The sequence below is a fragment of the Tyto alba genome, unplaced genomic scaffold (assembly GCF_018691265.1).
Source record: "Tyto alba isolate M040663 unplaced genomic scaffold, T.alba_DEE_v4.0 Super-Scaffold_28, whole genome shotgun sequence".
In the NCBI taxonomy this organism is placed as follows: domain Eukaryota; kingdom Metazoa; phylum Chordata; class Aves; order Strigiformes; family Tytonidae; genus Tyto; species Tyto alba.
Window position 1 is genome coordinate 4,311,225 of NW_024881302.1, and position 15,570 is coordinate 4,326,794.

The window sequence follows — 15,570 nt, forward strand, 5'->3', positions numbered from 1 at the left end:
CTGGTACTTGGTTGTAGAAAGTGGAGCTAGTATACATGTAGGATCAGGAGACGGCACATTTCCCTCTGAAGAAATACTAAATATTGGATAAATATCTCAACACAGTGGTGGATGTCTGCTGAGTGATAGCAGATGTTCAGGGACAGGCAAGCCTGACCCTTGTGGAGGAGAAATCACTGATGTGGGTGTCAACACGATTCTGTGTGTACAGTGCTCAGTCACAGACCTCCATCCTTCCTGGTACAGCAGCAATCAGTGTGCCAAGCAATCTCTCTCCCAATGATCTCAACTCGGCATAATACACCCTTTCACTGGAGCTCTGGCTCAAGAACTGACTCTGTTCAGAGATGATGGGGCAAATCTCACAGTTTGCATAGATCCTCTGCCCTCTAACCTGGCCAAGCACAACTCAAATGGAAAAAGCTTTCTCAGATCTGAGCTTCAGGTCTAAACCAAGCTGGAAGAGCCCGGGGCAGCAGCCCCCAACTCCTGTAACTTGTCACTACAGGATGAGGGGACCCCATGCTGTTCTAGGTGCCATCTTGGAAGGGAGGCTCTCACCACATCTAAGCTAATGATCAGCCCTACTGTATCTTGTAAGAAACAGGAACTCTGAGAGTTGGCCAGTTCCCAAACTGAAGAACAATGTTCTGACAATCTAAACTGCTGTAGTTTTAACCCCAGAAGACATTGCTCACAGTTTCTCCTGATCAAGTGTGGAAGACAGGACTGTTTCTGCAGAAAGCACATCTACAAGTGCCGGGTGAATAATCTCAACAGGCATGTGATATGCCTCTCAAAAGAAAGGATGTCCTTGACTAATGGTTTTGCTATGGTGTTCTTGTGATTCCTTCTTCTGAGACTTTCAGGCCAGCAAGCCACCACTTTCTAAATACTCTTGGCCAGAAACTCACTCAAATGCATGGACAGCTGCAAACAGTACGATGCACCACAGGCAGCATCAGAAGGGGTCTCTCTGTCACATATCTCCAAACCCCTGGAAACCAGGGGAACAAAAGAGGTTATCCCCAAATAATGATCCCTCAGCTAAGTGAAACCCATCTTTGGAGATCAGGGATGGCATATGAGCTTCTCTCTGCAGCCTCACCAACATTCTAACAGCCATCTGCATCTCTGGATTCAGTCCCGTCTTTGGCCAGCTCAGTTTAGAAAAGGTTTTGTTTTTCTTGGGCTGGTTTTGTTTACAGCTGCTTGACCGAGGCAGAGAGTTCACCAGCAGCCAAATACAACCCAGGCTCTCCCAAGTGTAAGCTCTCCAGTAAAACATCTGGTTACAAGGCAAGGTCAAACAGGCCTGAAATGGGAGAGGGCCACAGGCTCTCTCCACAGAGATGCAGCCAGCTGGGAAAAGAACAAGCTTTTCTGAGTATACTTGAGCATTTGGCTGGGAAAAGGAAAAAGAAAAAGAGACAAAGAAACAGATACTGCAAAAAAATCCAGGGATCAAGATGCTAGTTCTTTTATTGGTTAAAAATCAAGACCACCCTGGTTGCCACATGAATTGCTGAGTCTTATTTAGCAGGAATTCTAGTTATTCCCAAATAGACAGAAGGTCTCTTCAAGTCCTTCTTTTATACATATTTACCAGTGTATATATTTGAATTTCTCTGTTCCCCACTATCACACTATCTATTCCCCACTGGGACACCCACTATCCTGGAATTACCTCAGATACACATCCCAGGCAGAAGACCTTCTTCCCACTCTCTTCCTTCTATTGTCTGCTCACAATTGCACTAGAGCTTGAAGGATAAAGATGGACCTGACCTGCAGCACACTGCAAACCTTGATCTCATAAGTTCCTTAGGACAAATACCACCCAGTTGCTCTGTGTTTGTACAGCACCTAGCATCACTGGTGCACAAGTCAATGTCTGGTTGCAATAACAACACAAATAACAACATTGTTCATGAATGGCGCCGAGAGTTGCTGAGAACTAAAGGAACCATTCAGGAAGCCTAAAGAATTAATCTTTCCATGCAGCCCCAGGGAATGTTAGCAGCAATCTAACATTTAGGATTTCTTTGTTTTTAAAAACAGCCTCATTCCTCAGAACAAGAATCAGGAAAAACACCATGTGAACAGTATGACCAACCAAGCACACCGATCATCTACCAAGAGAGAAATCTTATCATGGAGACACAGTGGGAACTGTTTGGTGAACTGGGATTGATTCATGGAGTACCAAAAAATAGTGGAAAAGACTAAATTCATATTATGGCGTTTCTACGGCAGAAGCTGACCAGCTGCAATAACACTAATCTTTAGTACATGATTATCAGAGAGAAACAAGTGATGAATAATTGTCTGAGCATGGAAACAAACACTATGTCTAAGTTCTGATGCTTCCTCCTTCAGGAACCTTCACTAAATCTCTCAACCTTTTTGTGCTTGAGCATCCTTCCCTAAAAGGATAAGGACAATAGCAGTCACTCACCTACTTCACCGGGTAATGAATGATTCAGATAGCTCTCATCGACCTCTTCAAGTCCTATACACAATATCCAATGTGTCATGCAGCAGTTCACATCAGCCAGAAAGCTATCGTCTCTTAATGGGACTGAGTTCCAAGGGTGATGGACAGGGCAAAGCCTGTGGAAGGACCTGGCCTGTGAAACTTTTTCCTCTGGCATCTCTGTCCAAGCTGGGACTGGTTTGCAGAAGGATCCACTTTCCTGTGGAGGGAAGTACAGAGGGAGGGGGAACAGCTTGCACTGAGTGTGTGACTGTCATTGCACCTGGTTATGCTGGAATCCGGACGTCAGGGGCAGAAGCATCTTTTGAGGCACAGCACATCAGCTGCTGCCTTCATGCACCAGAAATAAAGGACTCCAAATCCAAACCTGGAAGACAACCAAAATACCAAAAGACCGTCATGGTTGGCATGTGCATAATCTGATGCCTAATTTGCATGCATCACTTGTGTATCTTAATCCCATCTTTCCAGAGGATGCTGTCCCACCCCTGATCCCATCAGCAGATGGACTACATCTGCCCAAATGAAAGCCAGAGTTTCACCCTACTCAGATTTTTCCCACCAGACTGCTAAATGCAGCTGTTACCCTGGCCCCTGCTTTATTGTAGTCTTTGGTCTGAAGGCAGAGATTTTCTTTCAGAAGCTCGTTAACATTTCAATCACCCTTCAGGATGCCTGGACATGAGCAAGCTCTGATCTGGAGTCACTGTGCTGCAGTGAACACAATCAGCACTTCTGAGCACACAGTACTGGCTAATGCTTGCTTGGCTTGGAGCACAGATCCTGTGCAAAAACCCACATAGACTAGCCAGTTTTTTAAAACAGTCTGTAAGGGGCACATCTGGATCTGGACTTTACTCAGACGTTTACGAATGCAAATGCAGGCCACTGCTCACTGGAATACAAACCTCACCTTCAAAAACTTCTTTGCAATCTTATTGCAACCATGTGGCTTTGCAACTTTCTGCACCCCTCATCCTGTAGGTAGGATCCAATGAAAAGAGATGTTTGCTCTGACCCTCTGGGTATCTGCAAATAGTACTGGAGGGATAAAATGGAACCTGGTTCCATGCTTTTCCCAGAAACTCTGGAGGACAACCCAAGACATATTCCATCCCCTGAAGAACAAGCAATAGCAAGAACACAAGAGTCCTGAATTAGTGTCTCCCAAAATGAAGACAGTGGCATTAGGAAAAGGTGTATTTGCAAACCCACAGACTTAGATTTGCTAGGATAAACTGAATAGTTTAAGGGTAGGTAAACCCAATTTAGAGCACTAAGTATGCAAATGTTAGAACCCATTGTAGAAACTGGGCTTGGGAACCACCACAGTAAAATGTTGATTCATCCTCATCCCTTTCCTTCTCTTCAGTCTTTTACCTCACAATAAGGAGAGTCTCTTTAGAAAATCTCATCTTGTGTCTTTCAGTTATGATAAAATAATCTTCCAGTTGCCTACTCCAAACTTATATGTGAGTGCATTAAGAATGGAGTTTTGTCATAACTTAAAGGGACAAATAGTTCCCCCCTCCCTCTACTTGGGAGGCGGATTCAGGTCATTCCCATCCTCTACAGGCAAAAGGGCTTATTGCTCGTTGAAGTTGTACCAAAGTAACCAGTAAAGTTTGGTGAGGCATCCCCTCTCTCTGTTGCCAAGAGGGAGTGAACCACACTGACAGAAACTGTCTAGGACTTGGGCATTTTTCTTCCTTTTTCTTCAAGCAGAAGAGTTTTGATTAAATTAGTAAAACTGTTCATTTTCTCTGGCACTCCTTAGCTTTATTTTTGTTACTTCTAGCCAGCTTGAAACATCCTTTCCTGGATAGCATTCACTACACTTGCTTCAGAAGTCAAACCTGCCGCCTCCCTGCACCCAAGACACAGAGACACTCCTGTGCAGCCGGATTTGGCATCGGCTGGCGAGCAGCAACAAACCCATCCATCCCCACTTCTCTGCAAAGAGCTCCTGCTGCCCTCTGGTCCTGGGAGGGGACGTCCTCCAGCACTGCATCCCAGCTGGGAAAGGTCCCTGCCCCACTCCCCGTGGCTCCCATCTAGGAAACACCATCTGTGAGCTGAGAACAGGGAGTCCTGCGGGTATACCTCCATCGCCTCCCCGTAGCAATGGTTTAAGGGTGCTGCCTGAAAGCATCCGCTGTGGCTGAGCAGCTGCCCAAGCACGTTGAATGCAAGCTCAGTTCCACTTCCACGGGCTAGGATCACACTCCTGGATCACCAACTCTGAGCTTGCACTGGGCAAAATCCTGAACCAGAGAAATGGTCCTTAATGCTTGTTCCCTCTCTAGTTATTCACAGCAGGGATAAGTGAGGCCTCATCTATAATCACCTAAAAACATCACATGATTCATGCTCTCACAGTACAACAGCTGAGCACGCTGCAGGATACACAGCAACATACATTGGTGATGCACCATTACACACTTTCCCATTGCAAGTCCTGTTCAAATGCTGCCATCAAATTATTTCAACTGATCAACGTAGGAAAAAAAATAGAATATTAAAGCCCCAGATAACAAATTAATAAGAATAAAAGCATGTAGGTGAGAATTAAGAAGGCATTAACATTCTGATGGCATCTGCTGCCTAAATTAAACTACAGGGAAAAAAATGAGTTCAGCTGACGCTCAGGATCAGGACAAATAGTTCTCAAATGGAAATTACAGTTTTGAAAATTATGCACCAAAAAAGGATCCAATTTAGGACATTTCTGATTTGTGAAGTTCTTTCTCCAGGTGGGGATCTCAGGCTTGACTGGAGGGCTGGCAACATGATTGGCAAGATGCTGGAGTTGCTTGGTTCCTGCATCCCACAGCAGGACCAAACTGGCCCATAGGCCAGCTGGGCCAGTGTCTTGTCACCTCTCCAGCCCTTCTGGGGCTCTGTCCCCTTTTGGAATTGCACCATATGGATATGGTGTGTAAAGTGTGTTTCATTCATGCAGACACCAACATGGAAAAGAAGGAGGAATTGGGCCTGGATTTTCAAAGGACCTCAGTGTTAAATTATGTGGATAACTGCATCTGTAATTTACATGAGCAGTTACTGTGACAACTAATAGTGAACGTCATAAGTAGCCAGCTGAGCATGTAATGACCTGAGTTATATGCACCATCATGTCTCTTTGGCACACCAAATTAGGTGTGCATACACATTTTGCATGCCCCAAAGGACTTCTACCTCAGCAAAGAGCCTTAATTTCACAGCACAAGCCTGATCTCAGCACCCTAGCACAGCACAGACAGTTTATGCCATGCAAAGAGCTGGCACAAACTCCATGGCCCGGGTCGGAATGGATCCTCAGACAGCTAATTAATTTTTACTGCTCCTTTGTGAACTGTAAATTACCCTTCATTTCCTAGATTTCTGTCCCATTTTTCGCCTGACTTTCTCTAGTGAAGCAGTAAAAAGGGAAAAGTGCCAATAATGGGTTCTCATTGTGATAAAAGCAGCCACGACACACTCACACTTTGAACAATGCTCTGCTTATGACCAGAATACAAAGGCAAATGGGTTTCAAGAAACTGTCCAGAGATAATGACTTCTCCTGGAGGTGGGAGGATACGAGGTATATTTTTTAAAAAGAGGGGCAGGGAGGAGTGTCTGGTTTTGCAGACAAACACAACCAAGTTCCTCTCTTACTGAAGGTTAAAAACAAGATAAATAATCTTCACTTAGAGACCAAGTTCATCAGTATTGCCTGCACAAGAGCAGAGGGAAACTGCTTACGACGCTGAACCGCTAACAGCCTCCCCTTCTCACTCAGACAGGAAAGAAGAGCCTCTCTCCGTGAAAGAGTGACCTTCAGACCACACACACACACCCCAGAGTGTTTAGAGAGCAGCCCCTGAGCAGATGGTGCTGGAGCAAAGATGGGCGGCTTTTTTTTCAATACTGCCACAACTCTGTTCAAAGATTAAAGCTGCTGATTCTGTTCGATCCAGATAGCAACACCCTGCCAAGGAAAGACCTACTAGCAGATACAAACCTGCCAAGGCACGGTTCCAGTGTATGTTCTTTGCTGATGCCACTGTTATCTAAACCTGTTACCTTCAGCCACACACCTATCAGAGGCAGAAGCAGCTGTAGGGAAGAGATCATATCACACCTGAGATGAACTTTGCACAGGCTCTGCTGAAATTCAGGACAGCTTCAGCATGGTGAGAATCACTTCACCCTTTTGTCAGGACACTAGTATTTGTATTAAATCTGCGAATAACAAAAAGGTATTACCGGAATTTTCGTGTGGTTGCATCCGCCAAATGCCCCTCGAAAGGCCATGGCCACAAGAACATATGGAAGATCTCCAGGTCCATGCTGTTGGGATGCTGCAGGAACGAGAACACAGCATTGCTGGGGTGCGTTTATGGGGCCTTCTGTATATTAGATACTTATATTGCAAAATACCACATTCCTCAGCTCTGACGGAGCCTCTTTTATCTCAGCTGCAGATTCCTGAGTCAAAATCGCTGCCAGATGACTGTGCACAGTGAGTTAATGGCCACAGAACCTGAGCTTCTCTTGCCTCAAGCCATTTACCCATAGCATCAATGACATTATCATGTTCAGCCCATATTTACTACAGCTACGAACTGATTCAGAGAAACCTGGAGTACAGGATTAATCATTACTCTTGGGATGTTGAAAATGGATACCAGAACGGACTTCCAAATTAGGTATCTAAAAGTCCTGCATCTCCCAGGAGAGCCCCATTACATCTCCCTGCTCGTTCTAATGGAATCTATAGTATGTGAGCATGGCTTTGCCTCCCACAAGCTCTCCCTGCATAATGAGCCCCGGCTCAGATTGCTGCTTTTTGTAATGGCTGGAGAACCACTTTCTTCAGGATACTGAGATATAAAGAGGAAATGTTTATTGCAAAATGCAAGTCAACCACAGCCAGTGGGTCTGGGCCATGGTGGAGGGATACAGAAATGGCTTCTTCTTCTTTTTTTTGCCTCAGAAATAGAACTCACTAAAAATAGCAGTTCCTCAGGAACAAGACTGCCTGAAAATAGCTGTTTCTCAGGAGCAGGGCTGGCTGCTTCTGAAAGAAGTAGCTATTAATGTATAATTGTCCCTGAGGCTGGTTTCTGAGAAAATGCTGTACATACAGGGGCTGTAAAGAGATATGTTCACAGGCAGGAAACATAGGCACCCCTCTCTTGTCAGAGGTCCTGTAAACTCCAACAGCTCATATAAGTGCATCTGATTCCCTAATCTTAAGCACAGTTAGATCCATCACAACACTGGGAAGTATTTTCCTCTGTACTGGTTAAAGCAGTGCTCTGGGATGCTAGATAGACAAGTAAATGACAAAGCCTCCATAAGCTCTAACCAAACCTACACTGGTTCTTTGCCCAGGACTAGAAAGCCATAAAAGCTAGAGCCAGCTTTGAAACTCCAGCACTCTCTTTCCACAGAAGGTCCAAGAACTTTGTTGAATTGCAGGTTGTGCAATCTACTTCCAATTTCCTGCTCTACTCAGCACTTAGTTTTCTCACGCAGATGTTCCAGGGCAATAAATCTTCTGAAGAATGGCCCTACATTTCTCCCACTATGGTGTTGCCTTATAATAAGGAAAGACAAATTGCTTGTGAGATCGGTTGATTGGTTGGTTATTCCCTAAAATGTCTCACTCATCCCTCTCATATCACCATGGGTTCAACAGCTCATTTCTTGTGCCTTATTTTTCCTTCCCAGCACAGTCAGCCAGTATCTATCTGCACAGAGGCCATTCTCCTCCTCTTCTTCTCCCCTTAAGGAAAACTCCAGCTGATCAAAAGAAGCAGAGATTATAAAAGGTCCAGAAAAGGCAAATTTTGCAAAGCAGCAGCTTTAAGGAAACAGTAGTGCAGATGAAGTACAAGGGGCTCTGACTGATTGCTGCCACCATTTCAGTCCCACACCACCAGTGCCAGAAACTACAGTAGCCTCTGCTGAGAGCATCCTTGGATCCCAGAGGCTGGGGTAGGACTGGGCTGTGTCATCTCTGGATGGAAATCTATAGACTGCTTCTTCCAGGCTCTGCTTTAAGTGCTTCTTTAAGTCATATCTCTCCTCTATTTACTGGTGATCTGACGCTTCAGCATTCCGGTAACAGCCGACGCATCTTTCTGGAGGAAGTGTAAGGCTGAAGTTCTAGCTACTGAGTAGCCCAAGGCAGGTCTTTTAACTCAAGATATTACTCTCTTTTTTCCTGACCGAATTCTAGCAAAAGAAATGGCACTCTGCGTGCAATTACAGCAGGCTGCAATTTTCGTTCTGGAAACTACCTTTAGCTCTGTGGGTAGGCTTACACTGCGGTGCACAACAAAGACAGACATCCTCAGACTTCCTTTTAACCTCTTTTGCTTAGGAGGGAATACCAGAGAAGCTGCAGCCAGGCTGATTTCACATACCCACAGCTGTGGGAAACTTGTAAACCACAAAACATATGGTGCTAGAACTCTGGTGCCTGGCATGGCCAGACAAACCTGGAGCAGGTATACATATCCCTGCCATATAGCCATGACACCTAGCCACACTGTTACATGATTTTTCCCTTCCCTATTGCTAAGTGGTATTGTTATGTAATCTAAACTGCATACATAAAGGGAAAAATCTATAAAATACAGATATATACATATACTCCTTGCCTTTTTATTTCATTAAAGTTTAAAAAAATGCCTTGGGACCTTCAAATCAAACAGCCCATGAAAGACAGAGTGCTTGGTGACATTTCTGTCTGATAGCAGCAGGGTTAGGATTTTTTTCAGCTCAGATCGGTTTGATTAAACAAGCATTTTGTTGCAGCCGTCATACAGTGCTCATTAAAAAATACTCTACATTTGTGTAGCATTTATCATCCAAGAATCTCATCGTGTTTTACAAAATTTAATTAATTAAACTTTACAGCTCCCCTCGGAGAGGGATAAGGAAAATGGAGAGTTGCCTTAATCCATCACCGAACTGCAGCAGACACTGGGTTCGAGGAAAGCAGCTGTTCAACAGCACGCAGCAGCACTACAAGAAGAAGAGAAGATCTCTGGGCAAAGTCACCCAGGGAATGTATCACACACCTCGTGTTTGCCTTAACTGTGCACTTCCACTATAGGTTAAATCCCTATTCTTGCAGGTAAGAGGGTGATTTTTCTCCCCTACCTCGCACCCCTGGTGTATAACTGAGACACCTGGCAGTACGATATCCCATCTATTGCATCCTCAGCAGTGCTAAAGACCAGGGGCAGCCACAACCCTGACCAGAACCGAGGGAAGCAGAAGATAGAAAGCCATACAGCCACAAATTGCATCTCACAGTGCTGGAATGCTGTGCAAGCTGGTGCTTAAAGTGGAGGGAGGGTAAAGTCCCCTTAATCCCTTGCTTACTTCCCTCTCCCTTCCCCATCTGTAAATCCACACCTGTTAAAGGTCACCCTGAAATGAAATACATGTGAATTCTTCCTGCTTCAGCTTGGCTCCCCTGTCCCAGTTCCCTGCAGTCCCCCCGGTTCACACTCCAGAGAGGAGAGGGAAGGGGGGTGCCCATGTGCCCTGTTTGCATGTCAGAGTCGCATGGCTGAAATCCCACCCGACTCTTAGCTGATCTTTAGAGAGGAATTTCTTTCTCACCCTGGCTTTAAGCTCCTTTCTTGCCGAGCACATAGGATAACATGGCCATGGGGCAAGCCTGATTAAACAGATCTGTTATGCCACTTTCACTAACTTGCAAAAAGCTAGAATTTGATCTGGTGCAAGTTGGGGAGGGGGTGCAAAGCATCACTCATTTGTGAGCGAAGCATGATAACAAAACCACAGAGGTAGGTGCAGGGGGGGAGAATGATGCAAAGCAACACGTGTGCATCCATGCTGCACCACAGAGAAGCACTGAGGAAAGGGAGAACAGATGGAAGAGCAGGTATCTTACCCACTCACCAACTAATCAAACCCAGCAGTGAATCCTGTACTGGTGACTGCATCTACTGATTGGAGAAAGAGGCATGGTCTAACTCTCTGCATGTGCAATCACTAACCTGGAAGGCCTGGGCCACATACATAGTGAAAGACAATTTGCTGGTGGGGGCTGAGCTGTGGCTCTCCCACTGCAGCTCTACAAATCTCCCAATGTCTTTGTGTCTTCTAAGAAGATGCTTAGCTCACCTAGTGGTGAAAAAATAACGGAGTCTAAATGAAGCAGTAGTGCTTCTTGGCTCCTAAGCACTTACTTCAATCTCATGTCTTCTTGTTATCACAGGTTAAGTGACTGCAGCCATCAGGAAGAAAGAAAAACCCTGGGATACAAGCCCTTCCAGAAGTGCTCAGTGGGGAGATGCACTGGGTTGAACTGGAGACTGGCTGTGGTCTGAGATCTGCAGGAAGCAACATCAACGGGCATCTCCACAGAGCTGTGGAAGCAATAATGTCCCAAACCCACCAGTGTCTTTTGTCTGAATAAGACTCACGTCAGCAGCTGAGCTTCTTCCAAGACACAAGGTAGCAGAGAGAGAATAGCCATCGACTGCTTCAGCTGGGAAGGTCAGAGAGACAATTTCCACGGAAAGCTATGAAAGCGCTGCGTATTTTCATCAGATGTAAATGTGGGAAGAGATGAAAAGTAAAAGGATTGTGCTGGAGGAACTGACATTGGATTCAAATATGGTAACAAGGTGATTTTTTTTAAGCCTCTGTCACACTAATTAGCCTCCAAATCTTCTCCCAGCAATATGAGGCCCATTTGTACAACCCTCCTGCTGGGCCACTCACACTTTGCCAGACACGGTGATAAGATGGGGTTCATCACACCAATCTTCCCCATGCTCATGAAGGCAGATCTGCTTCCACAGACAGAAAATGTGTTCAGCCCTGCCCTTCTGGATTGATACCACCATGGTTTTCCCAGTGGGTACATCTTTCTCATTTTTATCATGAAGAAACCGTTATTCACTAGTCCCTGGTTTTATTTTCATGTTTGTCTATGGGAAGCAAGCAGTCTCAGATACAGCTGTTGCTGCAGCAGGCTTATCTTAGTGAAAATTCCTGCTTTGGTTTTGCAAGTGTTTTAATTAACGTAAATTATTTTACTACACTTTACTACTGATAGCATGTAATTATCTCCCCACAGGTATATATTTAGCTAACCAGCAGGCTGATCAAAGACCTACAAAATAAGATACTTTTGCAACTGACACTAGATACAAGCAAAGGCCAGCAAGATGGAACCAAAGGAGGAGGGACGAACTCCCCCTCTGCAATCCTAAAAACAGGGTTCAAATTTCTCCACTTGAAAAGATAATCATAACATTAACTTACACGTTTTATCAGAGGAGCATGAAGATGCACCGATACTCAAGTGCTGTGAAGGAGGAAAGATCTATGTACATGCTAAACTATTAATCACTGTTAAGTGATCTCCTTTGTAAAGTGTTTTGAGGTTGACTAAGGAAAATGGCTCTGTAATAACACAGAACAAGCAATCCCCTTACAATCATAGGTTAATTCTCTCAGCTTCTTTTGCTGGGTCAATCCCTAGGTATTATTATCTATGCAAGGCAATCACCATTTTCCTGAGGAAGTCTGGCCATGGAAGAGATTCCAAACTCCACACCCTTTTCTCATCCCATTCAACGTGGGAGTCTGGTTTCCACTGTAAGCACAATTTTAGATGAATGAGGTTGAGACCTATGCTGAGCAGCTGCCCTGCCCAAACTGTTCATACAATTAAAAAATAACAGACTGGATCAAGCTACCTGGGACCACAACTTTTCTACAAATTACTGATTGATAAAACATGTGTCTCTCTATTGTGTCTCTCCTGAAAGTGCTGGTAGCCCATGATTTCTCTTTCCTCTTGATGGCTGCAGCCGCTTAATCTGTGCTGGTGGGAAGACATCAAACTGAAATAAGTGTTTAGGAGCCAAGAAGCATCCTATGGCAAACTGCATGTTTCGGAACCGTTATCTGTCCATTTGTGTAGGTTTGATCCTTTACTAAAAGCACTGAGTGCTTTGTCATCACTTTCAGTGGGCACAGGATCAGTTAGGTAAATCCTTGTCTCTTGACCTTGAAGGCCACTCTGTGCTACTTTACACACCTGTGGACACTGTGTCTGCATATTACTATAGTATCGCTGGCCACCAGGCCCAGGTGAGACCCTGAGTTTTCAAAGGGTGACACAGAGAACAGAAAAAACAATCTCAGCCTATAAGATCTTACAGTCTGAGGGGGGTTATGTTATGCTTTTTACTTCTCTTTTTCAGCAGCTTTAGTGAAAAGTGTTACTTAACTTTTCAGGCCACAACTGAATCTTTGGACTGAAAGCTGCAATAGTATGTGTTATGGTTGCTACCAGAAAGAGGAAACCTCTTTCGTATCTATTGACGTCCTTTGCAAAACACTCGGGGTTTTTTGAATTACGTACTCCCTATTATTTCTATGCCATTACTTATAAACTTCACAGCATTTTCTAGAAGGGTCTTCGGTAAGATGAAAACCTCAGGGCAACACTCCATTAGGCTTTTATTTTTATAGATTGGGTTAAACCTTCTTGAAACTGGTAGGTTTAACTGCGTTCCTTTATTTAGGGTAGCTGAAGGAGACATTAAGTCTATTTCCACCCACAATGCAAGATTGCTCAAGTACCTGAAGGCTCTGGGTGGACAGTTTTGGATAGGATACTAAAAGGAAAGAAGGTTATGTGTGGATGGACAATACAGTTTAGGTGGAGGCGGAGACAGAAAGACAGCAGATTGAAACAGGCAGGGAACGGAAACTTCAAAGAGCCTGAACAATCATTGATATAAAACCTGGACTGAATACAAGAAACAGAGGAATTTGGGGTTACATTGCTGCCTGGAGCATGTCTGAAGCAAGGAAACCGGCTCTCAATTGTGTGATTTCTTCTGTGTTCAGGAAAGAAGAGCTGTGAGCATTCCTGTAAGCAAACAGGAATACATCAGAAATACCTTTCTTCATCACTCCTCCTCCCATCTGGATCAAACAACAAGACCCTGAATTTTGGCCAGCACCATGGGTCAAAGGGAGGAAACGTGTGCTGCAAAACCTCCTGTATATCTGCACCATTTAATTCTTCCTGCTTGGTTTTAAGATGGCATAAAGACAAGAGCAGTATTCCTCTCTTACTCTACCAGAGCGGGCAGTTCAGGCCAAGGTTTAGATCACTGCTGTTCCTAATTGCACCAGAGATGTATCCTTGTTATGGACTTCCATTCCTACCTTAACAAACCAAATTTCCCCAGACCTTGCTCTAAGGAGTTTGAGCAACTCTATGCACTCTTCTGCTCTTCAGGGAACTTCTTAAAATGAGGCACCTGCTATTGTGGTTTTTTTTTTTTCCTGTAGGTGAATTAATGTGCCTTGCATGAGTAATCCTATTTAAAACAATAGGTTGCCTTGCAAGAATGAGGGAAGCAAGTATGAAGCATACTTTTATGCAAGAACTGTAAAAAGGCCACATAGTAGTTCATCAGGGGACACTTTGGCAATAAGATGACAGTTACCAGTAAAGTCCAATAATAAAATAAAGGATAATTTAATAAGGGGTCTTTTAACCCAGTTAACAGGGTCTAAATTTGGAACCCTTTCTTCAAGCAATCAGGCACAGTGTACTTTCCTAATCCTACTTTCTGTTAATAAGTAAAAGAAAAAATTAGGCAGTAATCTATTCCTTCTGCTTTTTATTTTATGGGAGAGCACTACTGGATGTAAATAAATTAATTTTAGTAAAATAGAGGCTGAAGCTAGACATGTAGACCAGCCTTTGAGTAAAATGAGTTATAGAGTACCACACCTCAACTCATCTAATACCAAGTAACACAAACCCTACAGACTATAACGCAAGGATCCTGCCATGGTAGGAGGGAGGCAAGTGAAATAAGACTCTGCAACCTAAGAGAAGTTAAAGCTGCAGAGATTAGTAGCTCAGTGTCTATGTGGGAGCCCTGTGGGCCCTCTTCAGTGTCCTTAATTTAGTCTTCATCATCTCTGATCCACTCCAACAGTCCTCTGTGGGATGGAGATTTAACATCTAGGAAATCCAGGGTCCGGGCTGACCTGTCAGAAACAGCAGTGGATGGCTGCTCCCTGTTCACTGCTGTATCGCTTTGCTTTTCAGATTCAGCACGATAAACAACAACAAAACCTGACACTATTTTATGAATCTGAATGATACCGATTTAAAGCCTCTAGAGGTCAGGCTCATGGAGAGCATCTTCCCGGTCGCTGCATTCTGCTAACTGCGAGTGACACCTGCTGGAGTCTTCTCCCTGCTAACCTACCCCTGTCCCACCACCGCCACCTCTGCATGTGCCTCACCTGCCCAGGGTGGACCTTCTGGGGGCCTGTTTGCACTAAATCCCCCAGAAAGACACTTGGGAACATGAAATGGCTCTTTCTTATTTGCAGGAAGGTGAAAGTTGTCTTTATCCGCACATTACCTCTTCCACCACTGGTTATGCAGATTTACTGCCACCTCATACCGAGGACAGGCCTCTCCTTTTGCCTTTGACATCTTTCCAGAGGAGCTGTAGTAAAATGCAGCATATTCCCACAGGGAAAAGTCCTGAGTGGGCACTGAAATGGAACCACACAATACATTATTAATCTGTCACCTAATCCCTGTGAAAAATACAGTCTAACATTTCTCCTCCTGCCTTGCAACCACCTAAGAAGACTGCAGGAGATGGTAGGTGACCCCTGGAAGGTGTCTGAGGAGCCCTCACTTCTTACATGACAACATATGAATCCAAATTTAAAGGTATGTCGCAGTATATACTATCTGTGAAGGCACATTTACAGTGTTAAGAGTTGCAACTTCCTCAGAACGCACTGAAAAAGGTTAATTTGTGGGACATAAGCAGCCCCCAAAAGACTGCTCATGAAGTCTTGTGACGATGCTGACGAAGACTTGTGAATTTTTCCCTCTCTGCTATTTTCTCACAATCTGCAGCGCTGGCGAGTGCTGGCACCCAACACCCCACAACGTTAAGGCGGGGGCAGTGGAAAGCGCTGGCCTGCCCTGGGGACACCCTGCACAGGGCCAACGTCCCCTGCAAAGGGAC